General features: G+C 40.2%; 1 pseudogene; it reads right to left on the bottom strand.

The window, feature by feature from the left end:
• Positions 1-11590: 11590 nt before the first annotated feature.
• On the bottom strand, positions 11591-12516 carry LOC138442861 (small ribosomal subunit protein uS2 pseudogene; annotated as a pseudogene).
• Positions 12517-14622: the final 2106 nt, after the last annotated feature.

The following is a 14622-nucleotide window of genomic DNA, read 5'->3' as shown; positions in this document are numbered from 1 at the left end:
AGGCAGGTTAGGTGGTCTCTTTCAGAATTTTCCACACTTTATTGTGATCCACACAGTCTGGCTTTGGAAACCTGATTGATGATTCTGAACTTATTCTTTTCGAGAAGTACTACAGTAACTGCTGATAGCATTATTAAGATTGTCTAATCTGTATGAAAGTCTTCCCTGATAGCTCAGTTGGTAAAGAATCTGCCTGCAAACAGGAGACCCTGGTTTGATTCCTGGGTCAGGAAGATCTGCTGGAGAAGGGATAGGCTAACCACTCCAGCATTCTTGGGCTTCCCTTGTGGCTCACCTGGTAAAGAAGCTGCCTGCAATGCCAGAGACCTGTGTTCAATCCCTGGGTTGGGAAGATTCCCTGGGGAAGGGAACGGTTACCCACTCCCATATTCTGGCCTGGAAAATTCCATGGACTGTATAGTCCATGGGATCACAAAGAGTCAGAAACAACTGAGTGACTTTCACTTTCTTCTTTTAATCTGTACGAACTAAGAGAATACCCCATTTACACTAAAGAGAGAATTCTCCCTGAGTCTATTTCACTTTTTTGTATATGTATGAAGAGGGGCATAGTACCAATACTGAAGGACAGATGATTACTATTTGGCTATAATTCTGCCATTTATGTAATAAAAAGTGCAACATCGTTATTTCTCATTAGCAAACATCAAGGGCTCTGGATGTTGTGAAGCTTCCCTTTAAGCTATGACAGAAGCCCAGAACAATGCTGTATGGACTCCTCTCTGGTTAGCACAGAAAGGTGAGTTGTATTTGATTTGCAGTTTTATTATTATCAACTCATGCATTTTTTCCTGTGCATTGTTCATTTTTAATCTCTTCATTAATTCTGCTCAAAGGTATTGAGAAAGACTTTGAATTTGAGGGAATATAATATCTGAGTCTTAGAGACTAAATTGTATTTTAAAAGAAGAGTGAAGAGATGGTATCTAGTTATATACTTTAGAATTATATAAAACTACATAGAATACATATTATATATTCTAGTTGATATATAAGAGAGCAGAAATAAATAGCATGTTTATGGAATCATGAGAGATTCAGTGGGTCTGGAAATTCAGCAGGCTTAACAATTTTTCTTAAAATTGTGAGAGATGATAGATTGTTAAGGTGTACTGAGGGAGAAGATAAGATTGTGGAAGTATTCTGAATGCCCTATTTATTTTGGATTTTACTTTATGTGTAATGGAGAAATATTGGCACTTTTTAATTGTGGAAGCAAGATTTGCATGTGACAAGCAGTTTGTATTTTAATAATTTAATCCATGCCAGACTGGATGAAGATATGGGAGAGACACAACTGACGAAACAGAGACTCAGTTGATTGCTCTTGGTTAATGGAGAAAGAATAAATAATTAAGGGTCTTAAACTAGTCAATCTAATCACACTAGGACCACACCCTTGTCTAACTCAATGAAACCAAGCCATGCCTGTGGGGCAAGCCAAGATGGGTGGGTCATGGTGCAGAGCTCTGACAGAATGTGGTCCACTGGAGAAGGGAATGGCAAGCCACATCAGTATTCTTGCCTTGAGAACCCCATGAACAGTATTAAAAGGCAAAATGATAGGATACCTAAAGAGGAACTCCCCAGGTCAATAGGTGCCCAATATGCTACTGGAGATCAGTGGAGAAAAAACTCCAGAAAGAATGAGGGGATGGAGCCAAAGCAAAAACAATACACAGTTGTGGATGTGACTGGTGATAGAAGCAAGATCCGATGCTGTAAAGAGCAATATTGCATAGGAACCTGGAACGTCAGGTCCATGAATCAAGGCAAATTGGAAGTGTTCAAACAAGAGATGGCAAGGGTGAACGTCCACATTCTAGGAATCAGCAAACTAAAATGGACTGGAATGGGTGAATTTAACTCAGATGACCATTACATCTACCACTGTGGACAAGAATCCCTCAGAAGAAATGGAGTAGCCATCATGGTCAACAAAAGAGTCCGAAATATAGTACTTGGATGCAATCTCAAAAACGACAGAAAGATCTCTATTTGTCTCTAAGGCAAACCATTCAATATCACAGTTATCCAGGTCTATGCTCCAACCAGTAATGCTGAAGAAACTGAAGTTGAACTGTTTTATGAAGACCTACAAGACCTTTTAGGACTAACACCCAAAAAAGATGTCCTTTTCATTATAGGGGACTGGAACGCAAAAGTAGGAAGTCAAGAAGCACCTGGAGTAACAGCCAAATTTGGCCTTGGAAAGCGGAATGAAGCAGGGCAAAGACTAATAGAGTTTTGCCAAGAAAATGCACTGGTCATAGCAAACACCCTCTTCCAACAGCACAAGAGAAGACTCTACATATGGACATCACCAGATGGTCAACACCGAAATCAGATTTACTATATTCTTTGCAGCCAAAGATGGAGAAGCTCTATACAGTCAACAAAAACAAGACCAGGAGCTGAATCTGGCGCAGATCATGAACTCCTTATTACCAAATTCAGACTTAAATTGAAGAAAGTAGGGAAAACCTCTAGACCATTCAGGTATGACCTAAATCAAATCCCTTATGATTATACAGGGGAAGTGAGAAATAGATTTAAGGGCATAGATCTGATAGATAGAGTGCCTGATGAACTATGGACAGAGGTTCGTGACATTGTACAGGAGACAGGGATCAAGACCATCCCCATGGAAAAGAAATGCAAAAAAGCAAAATGGCTGTCTGGGGAGGCCTTACAAATAGCTGTGAAAAGAAGAGAGGCAAAAAGCCAAGGAGAAAAGGAAAGATTTAGGCATCTAAATGCAGAGTTCCAAAGAATAGCAAAAAGAGATAAGAAAGCCTTCTTCGGCGATCAATGCAAAGAAATAGAGGGAAACAACAGAATGGGAAAGACTAGAGATCTCTTCAAGAAAGTTAGAGATACCAAGGGAACATTTCATGCAAATATGGGCTCGATAAAGGACAGAAATGGTATGGACCTAACAGAAGCAGAAGATATTAAGAAGAGGTGGCAAGAATACACGGAAGAACTGTATAAAAAAGATCTTCACGACCCAGATAATCACAATGGTGTGATCACTCATCTAGAGCCAGACATCTTGGAATGTGAAGTCAAGTGGGCCTTAGAAAGCATCACTATGAACAAAGTTAGTGGAGGTGATGGCATTCCAGTTGAGCTGTTTCAAATCCTGAAAGATGATGCTGTGAAAGTGCTGCACTCAATATGCCAGCCAATTTGGAAAACTCAGCAGTGGCCACAAGACTGCAAAAGGTTAGTTTTCATTCCAATCCCAAAGAAAGATAACGCCAAAGAATGCTCAAACTACCACACAATTGGACTCATCTCACATGCTAGTAAAGTAATGCTCAAAATTCTCCAGGCAAGGCTTCAGCAATACATGAACCGTGAACTCCCTGATGTTCAAGCTGGTTTTAGAAAAGGCAGAGGAACCAGAGATCAAATTGCCAACATCCGCTGGATCATGGAAAAAGCAAGAGAGTTCCAGAAAAACATCTATTTCTGCTTTATTGACTATGCCAACACCTTTGACTGTGTGGATCACAATAAAGTGTGGAAAATTCTGAAAGAGATGGGAATACCAGACCACCTGACCTGCCTCTTGAGAAATCTGTATGCAGGTCAGGAAGCAACAGTTAGAACTGGAGATGGAACAACAGACTGGTTCCAAATAGGAAAAGGAGTACGTCAAGGCTGTATATTGTCACCCTGCTTATTTAACTTCTATGCAGAGCACATCATGAGAAAGCTGGACTGGAAGAAACACAAGCTGGAATCAGGATTGCTGGGAGAAATATCAATAACCTCAGATATGCAGATGACACCACCCTTATGGCAGAAAGTGAAGAGGAGCTAAAAAGCCTCTTGATGAAAGTGAAAGAGGAGAGAGAAAAAGTTGACTTAAAGCTCAACATTCAGAAAACGAAGATCATGGCATCTGGTCCCATCACTTCATGGGAAATAGATGGGGAAACAGTAGAAGCAGTGTCAGACTTTTTTTGGGGCTCCAAAATCACTACAGATGGTATTTGCCACCATGAAATTAAAAGACATTTACTCCTTGGAAGAAAAGTTATGACCAACCTAGATAGCATATTCAAAAGCAGAGACATTACTTTGCCGACTAAGGTCCATCTAGTCAAGGCTATGGTTTTTCCTGTGGTCATGTTTGGATGTTAGAGTTGGACTGTGAAGAAGGCTGAGTGCCAAAGAAGTGATGCTTTTGAACTGTGATGTTGGAGAAGATTCTTGAGAGTCCCTTGGACTACAAGGAGATCCAACCAGTCCATTCTAAGGGAGATCAGTCCTGGGTGTTCATTGGAAGGACTGATCCTGAAGCTGAAACTCCAATACTTTGGCCACCTCATGTGAAGAGTTGACTCATTGGAAAAGACTCTGATGCTGGGAGGGATTGGGGGCAGGAGGAGAAGGGGATGATAGAGGATGAGATGGCTGGATGGCATCACTGACTTGATGGACGTGAGTCTGGGTGAACTCTGGGATATGGTGATGGACAGGGAGGCCTGGTGTGCTGTAATTCATGGGGTCGCAAAGAGTCAGACATGACTGAGCGACTGAACTGAACTGAACTGAGAGGGAAATGCGGCTTCCCTGGTGGCTCAGAGGTTAAAGCATCTGCCTCCAATGTGGGAGAATTGGGTTTGATCCCTGAGTCGGGAAGATCCCCTGGACAAGGAAATGGTAACCCACTCCAGTATTCTTGCCTAGAGAATCCTGTGGACAGAGAAGCCTTGTAGACTACAGTCCGTGGGGTCGCAGAGTCAGACACGACTGAGTGACTTCACTTTCTTTCTTTCTTTAGGGGGAAATGATCCATAGAACTTGTTGACACGCTAAACATAAGGTAAAAGAGAAAAGGGAATAAAAAATGACTCTGGAACATAATACGTCACATAGCTGAGAAAAATGGTGATATCATTTATTGGGATGAAAAATCCAGAAACAAGAGTATTTTGTCAGTGGTTCTTGGGTTGTGTTCAAGTGAATCCATTTAGTATGAAGTCTGACTGTTTAAAAATGTGGAACTGTCCTGGATGCTGAAAACAATAACCGTAGTGCTATTGAAGATGAAACCATGAACAGTAGAGACACTGCTTTCAGAGTAAAGAAGTTCAGGGTGTCAGAAGTCTCATAAATATTAAATTCATCAATTTATTTATAGGTAATTAGTATGAGATAGGCTGGGGATAGAGTAATCCTTTTTCCTGGGCAACAGTTTTTGAAATTCCCACCTTTGAGTCACTTCCTCAAGGCATGGCCACTAGAGCAGTGGCAAGAGCAATTTGGAACTTGCTCAAGGTACATCTTTAGATCCCACCCATTACCTACTAAATCAGGAATTCTGGCATTTGGGGGCCAGAATCTATGGTTTCAGAATATCACCAGGTGGTTCTGATTCACTCCAAAGGGACTCAATCTTGATTGCACATCAGAATCACTTGGGGATTATTAAAATATACTGTCTCCTGGACCACACCCAGTGATTTGACTGTAGACAAGTGTGTGACCTGGGCACCAAGCCCAGGAAATTTGAAAGTTCCCCAGGTGATACTAATGTGCAGCCAAGGGCTGAGAACTGCAGTTCTGAAGAGTAATGACAATGAAATCCTAAGAGGAGTGTAACTTGAACTTTAAAGTGCAAACCAACCACCTAGGTTACTCTTAAAAGTACAGATTCTGATGCAGGTCTGGGTGCAGCCTGAGAGTCTGCATTGCTAGTCCGCTCCTCTGTGAGCGGTGTGTGACCACAGACCACGCTTCAAGAAGCAAAGCTTTAGAGCAGATTTGCCTGACATATACGATACGTTTTCCACAGTTTGAAGAAACAACAGATTAGCTGGGGGTGACTAGTCTGGCATAAGAATTGGTTGCTCAAGAAAAGATACCAGAAGTGGGAGTAGAAGCCAGTAAAGTTTACAAATATGTTCAGTTTTTACGGTGTTTTTAGATCAATGCCAAAACACAGGTACTTTTAAAAAAAATTGTTGTTTTTGTTGTTTAGTCGTTAAGTCATGTCTGGCTCTGTGACCCCATGGACTGCAGCATGCCAGGCTTCTCTGCCCTTCACTATCTCCGAGTTTGCTCAAATTCACGTCCCTTGAGTCAGTGATGCTATCTAATCATCTCTTCTTTTATTGTCCCTTTCTCCTCCTTCCCTCAATCTTTCCCAGAACCAGTCTTTTCCAAAGAGTGAGCTCTTTATATCAGGTGACCAAAGTATTGGAGCTTCAGCATCAGTCCTTCCAGTGAATATTCAGGGTTGATTTCCTTTAGGATTGACTGGTTTGATCTCCTTGCAGTCCAAGGGACTCTTAAGAGTCTTCTCCAGCACTTTTTAAAAAAGACTAGTCTTTAAATAAAAATGCTGGACCAAGTGAAAGAGGTCAAAATCAAATTTTTGCAAGTAGGCACCAAGAGAATCATTGGGTTATCATATTTTTGCCATGTTTTCCTGGAGAGGATGTGAGTTTAAGTTTCTAGTATAACTTTGATTGTCCTACTAAATGTTATTCTGGAAGGATTAACCCATATGGGCTCATACTAATCCACTCACAGGTCAATTGGAAAGTATTTCTATTTGTGTGTTTTCACTTTAGTAAGTCAACCTATAATTTTGGAACTTCAGAACTATGGGGGAAAAGATCCCCAAAGTGGACTATATAGTATTTTTTGCCACTTTTGAAGATATGTGCCTTGGTAGTTTCAATGAAGTTTTGATTTAAACTTCATTGGTGATTGAAGGAAACCAATTTAGCTGCCTCCCTTTATGGATGACAGTAGTCGAATCGTCACTTGTCTATTGGGCCCAGCCCCAGCAATATCTCAATTAGCAAAGGGTTGATCTGAGTCTGATGTGACAACTTACCCTTTGTCTCTTGAATTCTATTTGCTTCTTCATTAATCAAAAGAAAAATAAATATGTTAAGAGTGATTAAAATAAGAGCTCTGCCTTTCCGTCAAATGTTTAGACTTCTGGAGTTAGGAGACATGGGTATTTCCTATTGTAAATTACATTCTACTGGTTAACTTATTAGTAAATGGGTGAGCTGATCTTGCATGGAAAAAGGATGAGAGATTAACTAATAGTGTTTAGTAAACATTAAAATGAATTGGTCCAAACTTGAGTTAGATATCACTCATTCCTAATATGAATTAACTCCAAAATATAAAGCCATCTCCCATTTTCCCAAGGAGAAGGTCCAAAAGGCTTGTGACTTTTTTATTAGCTATGCCATAATTGTAAAATACTAACCTTTAATATTTAATTTATTAAATGTTATAAGACATTCAAAATAACTTATACAATTATCTTATTTTGATAGAAGTGTGCTTTTTCACATTTCTTGTGAACGCTTTATTTGCTTTTCATTATGTCTCTTACAAAGTAGTCTCATCATTTTCAGAGTTTCTTGTTGAATTGTCTTCACTGAGAGAACTTAATTTGGTCTGATCACATTTTTTTTAGATAGAACACATTTTGGATTAGTATTAATATAAGTTATTCTCACTGGAAAATTTATCCTGAGAGTATACAATTACAAAACTTTAATACATTTTTATATTGTCCTGTGTACATTCATTTATGATCTCCAAAATATAACCATACTTTCTGCTTTTTAAGTAAACTTTACAAGACTTGTTTACAACAACACTTGCAGTTGTGAAATCATCCCAGTGAGAGTAATGAAGAAATCTGTATTAATGTTTTTTCTTGTTTCGTTCATCAATTTACTCAGTTAATCATTTAACGCTAGTATTGACATTTGTGATTTCAGACTAACATGTTTTCTTTCCCAAGCAGTATTTGATTAGTCAAAATTTAGTAAATTGAAAGAGGATGAGTTATAACTAGACTTTGTAAGAACTTGGATATAAAATAACTAACTATGTCCTCTTATCTGAGGGTTAATATTTTAGGAGGAAAAAAACCTTTGGCTTATATTTGTGTAAGGCCAGCAGTAATAATAAAGGTATAATTCATAGAATTTTTATCATTGTTCTAAAGCAAATTCATACTAATTATCATGACTTCTGAATTCTACATTCAATTTTATTTTGTATTTGTATCTGAAACTGATTACAATGAATAAAAATTATAACAAGCAGCAGGAAATTCTCTAAAGGTTTTATATATTATGTAAAAGAGATATACATACTTTCTTTCATTAGACTGAGTCCCCTGTGGAATATACTCTAGTGATGATATGTGGGAGCAAATTTAATTCAACCTTAATCTTAGGACTTATTTCCTTTAAATGTAGTAATGTCTAAGTTTGACCCTATGGTAAAAAGTTATTTTGATCTGTGTATTATCAACTTTTGCTAGTGCAAAAACAAACACAAAATTGCAACAGCTTTCCACAATATACATTTTTAAAAAATTATTCTGTATGTGACTTGAAAGCTGTTCTTTGCTGGGCTTCACTGAGCTCAGCCCAGCTCTGAGTCCTCTCATGCCTCTAACCATTGTAAAGGAAGAGCCACCATCTGAGAGGTGATGTTCTCATGGCAGAAGGCAGCCGCTTAGATAAGACAGAGCCAACCCAGACAAAGCATTAAAGCTTCTATTTCTATGTCACATCTACTCATACTCTATTGACTAAAGAAGTCTCATGGCTAAGCCAGTGTCAATGGAGCAAGAGGATATACTCCCTATCAATGGGAAGCATGACAAGGGTCAGGAGGAGGCATATAAGTGTGAGCAAATAATAAATCTACTCAAGCCTGTTAGCTGATAACTAAATTGTTTTGCTGAGTGCCTTGCAACTTCCCTGGTGGCTCAGCTGGTAAAACATCTGTCTATAATGAGGGAGATCCAGGTTCGATCTTTGGGTTGGGAAGATATCCTGGAGAAGGAAATGGCAACCCACTCCAGTACTATTGCCTGGAAAATCCCATGGATGGAGGAGCCTGATAGACTACAGTCCATGGGGTTGCAAAGAGTCGGACACGACTGAGTGACTTCACTTTCACTTTCCTCCTTTTGCAATTTGCAAAATTTTCTTAAAAATCATTAGAATCAAAGTTAATGTAATTGAGTATGTAGGACACACACTGTTTTTGAGTATCTGTAATGGCCATGAAATCAGATGAAGGTCAATCATATGAAATAGGAAGATCATGAGATTTGAGAGAAGATATTGAATATATTTTCTGACGTACTTATATTTCCTCATGATGCCATCAGAAATAGTTTCCTTCATGGTTTTTAACTTCTCAGAATAATTTTTGTGTCTGAAGCCTATTTGGGAGTTTTTGCTTCCTGTACTATTCTTGTCACTGCAGTATCCAAGTCTGATTCTCTTCCAGGTCTCCTGGAGATTCTAGGAGGTATTTAATTTCCTTTAGTATTTCTGCTAAAGTAGTTAGGCTAAACTCTTTTCCATATATATCCTATGGAATGGATATGAGGCTTCACGAAGTTAATGTATAAGAAGGTACCTAGCATATGGAATGCATTTTAAAAGTCATATCCTTTTCTAGTCCTAGGATTTCCTTATGAAAATGTTGATATATTTGCTAAAGAAATGCTTTATTGTTAGTTTTTTGGCATGATGTCCTCAAACTCTTAAGAACAGCTTACCCTGTTTTAGTGTCAATGATTTTTCTCATTGATACTGAAAGCCTGGGAGTGATAATGAGCATAACTAGAAAAACAATTTTCCCGCCACTGTCTGATGATGTCTCTTGGCCAGTCATATGTCCTAGATTATCAGAGGGCAATTCCAACTTACAATATGCTGCTTCATGTCCCCATAAATATAATTTTATATATAGCATTGATATTTTATGTTTCGCTTCATGAAATGTTTGCTATCCTTGGAGCTTCCAGCTTGGTGAATATGAAGAGTCAGGGAAAGGCATGCCCTAGAAGAGGGCATGAAAGCTCCTGCCCTTTCCTATAACCTCCACATACGCATCTCTTCCATCTGGTTGTTCCTGAGTCATACCCCTTTGTAACAAACCAGTCATCTAGTTTTGGGTTCAGCTCTCAGGTGATGTGTTCCTTCTTAGACAACTTGATAGAAGAATTAGGAGAGGATACAGAGAGCAAAATTTATGATGATTATAAATTTGTGACCAAGAAAGCCCTTCAAATTATAGGGCTCACATATCCTGTTGGATCAGTTTTTCTCTGGGCTTATATGCATGGATTTTTCATGGATATAACTCTATAATAAGACTAATGAAATGCACAATAATCCATGTGCTTATGAAGCATATGGGAAAGATAAGATCCACAAAAGACAAAAGAGGCACGTGCAAGAAGAATCCAGTTAAAGAAATTGCCAGAAGTTGACAAAGAGCTAGCGCTTAATTGAGTAAAACGAGGAGAAGCAAAAATCTGCATAGAAGAAGAAAGTTCAGAGCCTTCCTAATATTCTTTCTTATGAGGATGGTTTAAAAGTTACATTTGAGAGAACTGACTTCCAAGGAGACAAACAAAAGTGAAGAATTTAGACTTTTGAATTCACCTGCTTAAAAATTATTGGAAAAAGGAAGAAGCAACTAAGATTTTAGAGCAACAAGAACTTCATGAAAAAGAAGAGAAAGAACTGGGAGGAAAACAAAGTGATGCAGAAACTTTTGAGTTCAGATGTTGAAAAAAACTGGGTGGAAGAGATCAGGAAACAACACAGATTTCTCCACCAAGCAGAAGCAATAGGAAAGACTCATGGAGGACCATCAGATGGTCCACAAATTCCAGGTTTATGTGATTGAAGCTGGAGAAGAACTTGGAAGCTTCAAAGATACTGCCACAAAGCAGAAGTTGATGAATAAAACTCTTGAAGATTGAAACTTGAAGTAAAAAATGGAACATTGAGTGTTTTGGACACCACAATTGGCAGTAAACTATTGACATTCACATTAAAGAGTTTTGAACCGTAGAAGCGATGGGTGGCTGAGAAGCTCTACCGACAAGAAAGGAAAACACCTCCTGGTTCAGCCAGTCACCAAAGTTAAGACACAAAAGAGGCTGGCTGCTTCTTTGCGCAGCCAGTGATTTGGAAGGAGCATTTCTTCTTCAAATTGATCATCATCAGAATACATCAAGTGCTTCCCTGGTGGCTCAGCAGTAAAGAATCTGCCTGCAATGCAGGACCCAAAGGAGATGTGAATTCACCCCCTGGGTCGGGAAGATTCCCCTGGAGGAGGGCATGGCGATCCACTCCAGTATTCTTGCCTGGAGGATCCCATGGACAGAAAAGCCTGGCTGGCTACAGTCCACGGGGTCGCAGAGAGTCAGACATGACTTAGCAAATACGCACAGAGTACATTAAACACAAATTGGGGGAATGTCCACTTTTAATGTTTCATGTAAATTCCACCTACAACTAAAAAGTTAAGATTTGACCATTTGTCCCTATAGCTTATAGGTAAGACTTTGAAACTGAACCCCTTCCCCCACCAAATGGTCAGTGCGTCACCCCCAGGGTGCTTTCTATGAGCTGTTGCTCCCCGTAGACATGGTTATTTTCTCATGGTTTTCATCAAGTAATCCAGGTTGTTATTTTTTAATATTGTAGTATATTTTTAATGTGATATGAGTGTCATGAAAGGTTGTTGTGTGCTAAAATGAAAATTGATCAGGCCCTGGGGACTTCTTTTCTTCCAGTGCCTGCCTCCATTCACTATCCACTGCCCAAGCAGTGGGAACAGCAGACCAGTCTCCCGCAGCAGCGAGTGTGCTCTCCATTCTTCAGTAGGAAACTGCTGCATGGGCACCGAGGACACCTGCCCACCTTCAGACCAGCCTGGGACTTGGGACTGAGTAGCAGTAAATTTGGGAACTGCTTGTTCATTCGTCCTGAAATCCCTCCTATGTAACAGCCTTTAATGCAACAGCCTGAGCTTCCTTTTCAGTCCCTTTAGGGCCTCTGAAGAAGTACAGATTCCATGTGACCTTCCATGGGTGTTCACAGGAGAAGGTGCCATGCTTGTGCCGAACTTTCTGGGTCAGCATCAGCCACATCAGGCTCACCAAGTGAGCCCCCTTGCTGTAGAGGGTGGTCTCTGTCTTCCCCACTAGAGCCTTCACATGGTGCAGAGGAGCATCTGTATTCTGCTGAGTGACTGTAGGCAGGTTAACATAAAGTGTCACTGTGAGAGGCTAGTGACCAACCCTGGGTCAGTCACCACCAGAAATCACGGCTCACAGAAGGCTGCCTGGATCTGGCTGGTGAAGATTCCAGGAGTTAAGTGGCCAGCAATCAGAGTGGCTCTAGTGGCAGCTGCAAACTTTATTTAGCACAGTTCAATCACCAGTATTCCTGGATTATATGATACTGGTATCAGCTGAGTTTGCCAGCAAAAGCTTCTAAGCTTTCCCCGTTTCTCTACAGATATATGAATTAGATTCCACTTTTTTTTTTTTTTTGTAGATATGCTGTTCCATTTGGAAGTCAAGGTCAATGTCACCTAGTGGGTTACTGCTGCAAGGAATCTGTGGACATCCTTATCTCTCATTAGCAAAACATCAAGGTCTCTGGATGTCATGAAAGTTTCCCATCACGTTACAATAGGAGCCTAGAACAATGCTATATGGACTCCTCTCTGGGCTGGGAGGGATTGGGGGCAGGAGGAGAAGGGGCCAACAGAGGATGAGATGGCTGGATGGCATCACTGACTCGATGGACATGAGTTTGGGTAAATTCCAGGAGTTGGTGATGGACAGGGAGGCCTGGCATGCTGAGATTCATGGGGTCTCAAAGAGTCGGACATGACTGAGCAACTGAACTTAACTGAACTGAACTGGTTAGCCCAGAGAGGTGAGTTGTATTTTTATTTGCACTTTTATTATTATCAACTCGCACATTTTTTCAGGTATACTGTTGGTTTATATGTCTTCATTAGTGAATGATCATGATGTTTTCCAGTTTTTCTTTAGAGACTGATTTTTGCAAAGTTGGAAACATCTTTTATGTAACAGCTGGCTTCAACACTAATTCCTCAAATGGGTTGCTAAAATACTTTCTCAGTTTAGACTTTCTTTTTTAAATTGTTTAACAAAGACCTTGTTAAAATTGTTTTAACAAGCAACTTTTATTTATATTTTTTATAGTTTTTGGTAAAAAAAAAGTGAGGTACTGAAAATAGTTTTTCAGGGAAACTAATCTAGCAGTGGTAGGAAGGGTTGATTAGCCAAGGAAAGCTCAATTAGTATATCAGTTCAGAATTGAAAAATGATACAAGGTTCTGCAGTCAAAAGCCAGAAATGGAAACAAAATTTAATGAATAAGCATCAGATGCCTTTTAAAGGATGTGGTGGTAGTGGTAAAGAACCCACCTTCCAGCACAGGAGATGTAAAGAGATGTGGGTTTGATCCCTGGGTTGGGAAAATCCCCAGAGGAGGGCATGGCAACCCACTCCAGTATTCTTGTCTGCAGAATCCCTTGGACAGAGAAGCCTGGTGGGCTACAGTCCATGGGGTCACAGAGTGGGACACGACTGAACTACTTAGCATGCACACAAACCTTTTAAGGGAAGAATGATAGGAACTGGTTCAATGTATGTTCTAAAGAGATATGTCACAAATGATTCCAAAATTTGAGAAAGAAGAAATGTACCAGTGCTAGTAACATAAAATGTTGGTATGCTGCCCCACTGTTTTTCTCAAAGTTTGTTTTAATCAATTTTAAGTAAAGAGTTTATGGTGACAACAGTCTACAAATATGAACACTGAGGAGTCTTGGGAATTTTTTTTTCTGTCTTTGATACACATTCTTAAATAACCAAACTCATGTTTTGTTATATTTCATTATAACCACTGATTGTGTTGTGAGCAGCAGATAAACAGGCTTTTCTTCCCTCTCACTTCCTACTATAGCTGTGCTACCCCTCCTGTCCCACACTGGTACCAAGTCATAGGTGACTGGTTGCAATGATCTGCTGTGACATGAGACCCCAGTCTCCCGATCTACTTTCCTTCCTGCCCCTATATGCCAGAATTACCTCCCACTGCATATCTAAGCCCAAGCATACTGCTGCTGCTGCTGCTGCTAAGTCGCTTCAGTCGTGTCCGACTCTGTGCGACCCCGTAGGCGGCAGCCCACCAGGCTCCCCCGTCCCTGGGATTCTCCAGGCAAGAACACTGGAGTGGGTTGCCATTTCCTTCTCCAAAGCATGAAAGTGAAAAGTGAAAGTGAAGTCACTCAGTCGTGCCTGACTCTTTGCCACCCCATGGACTGCAGCCCACTAGGCTCCTCTGCCCATGGGATTTTCCAGGCAAGAGTACTGGAGTGGGGTGCCATCGCCTTCTCTGCCCAAGCATACTACATATATGGAATCATGTGCAATGGCAAATGTTCTGGCCAATTGGGAGCCTGGAAGGAAAATGGTTAAAAGACCAAGTTCAAGGAGGTCTGGTGTAGAGGCGTGTGGACCGACATAGGAGAATGAGCACATGTGGAGAACAGAAAGTAGCACTGATGCCTTGCTGTCTCTGGGCATAGGACCATGGCACCTCGTTCATAGAAGGTTGTCACAGGAATCCCATAGAGTATATTCATTCCCACTTTCTCTGTCCATCTGACGATGCCTTATCTACAACTCTAAAATCCAAATGTCTCTGACATCCAACAGTTATTTTTCTTTTTTGCAAA

The sequence above is a fragment of the Ovis canadensis genome, chromosome 6, assembly GCF_042477335.2.
Source record: "Ovis canadensis isolate MfBH-ARS-UI-01 breed Bighorn chromosome 6, ARS-UI_OviCan_v2, whole genome shotgun sequence".
NCBI lineage: Eukaryota > Metazoa > Chordata > Mammalia > Artiodactyla > Bovidae > Ovis > Ovis canadensis.
This window is presented reverse-complemented; position numbering and strand designations above follow the sequence as displayed.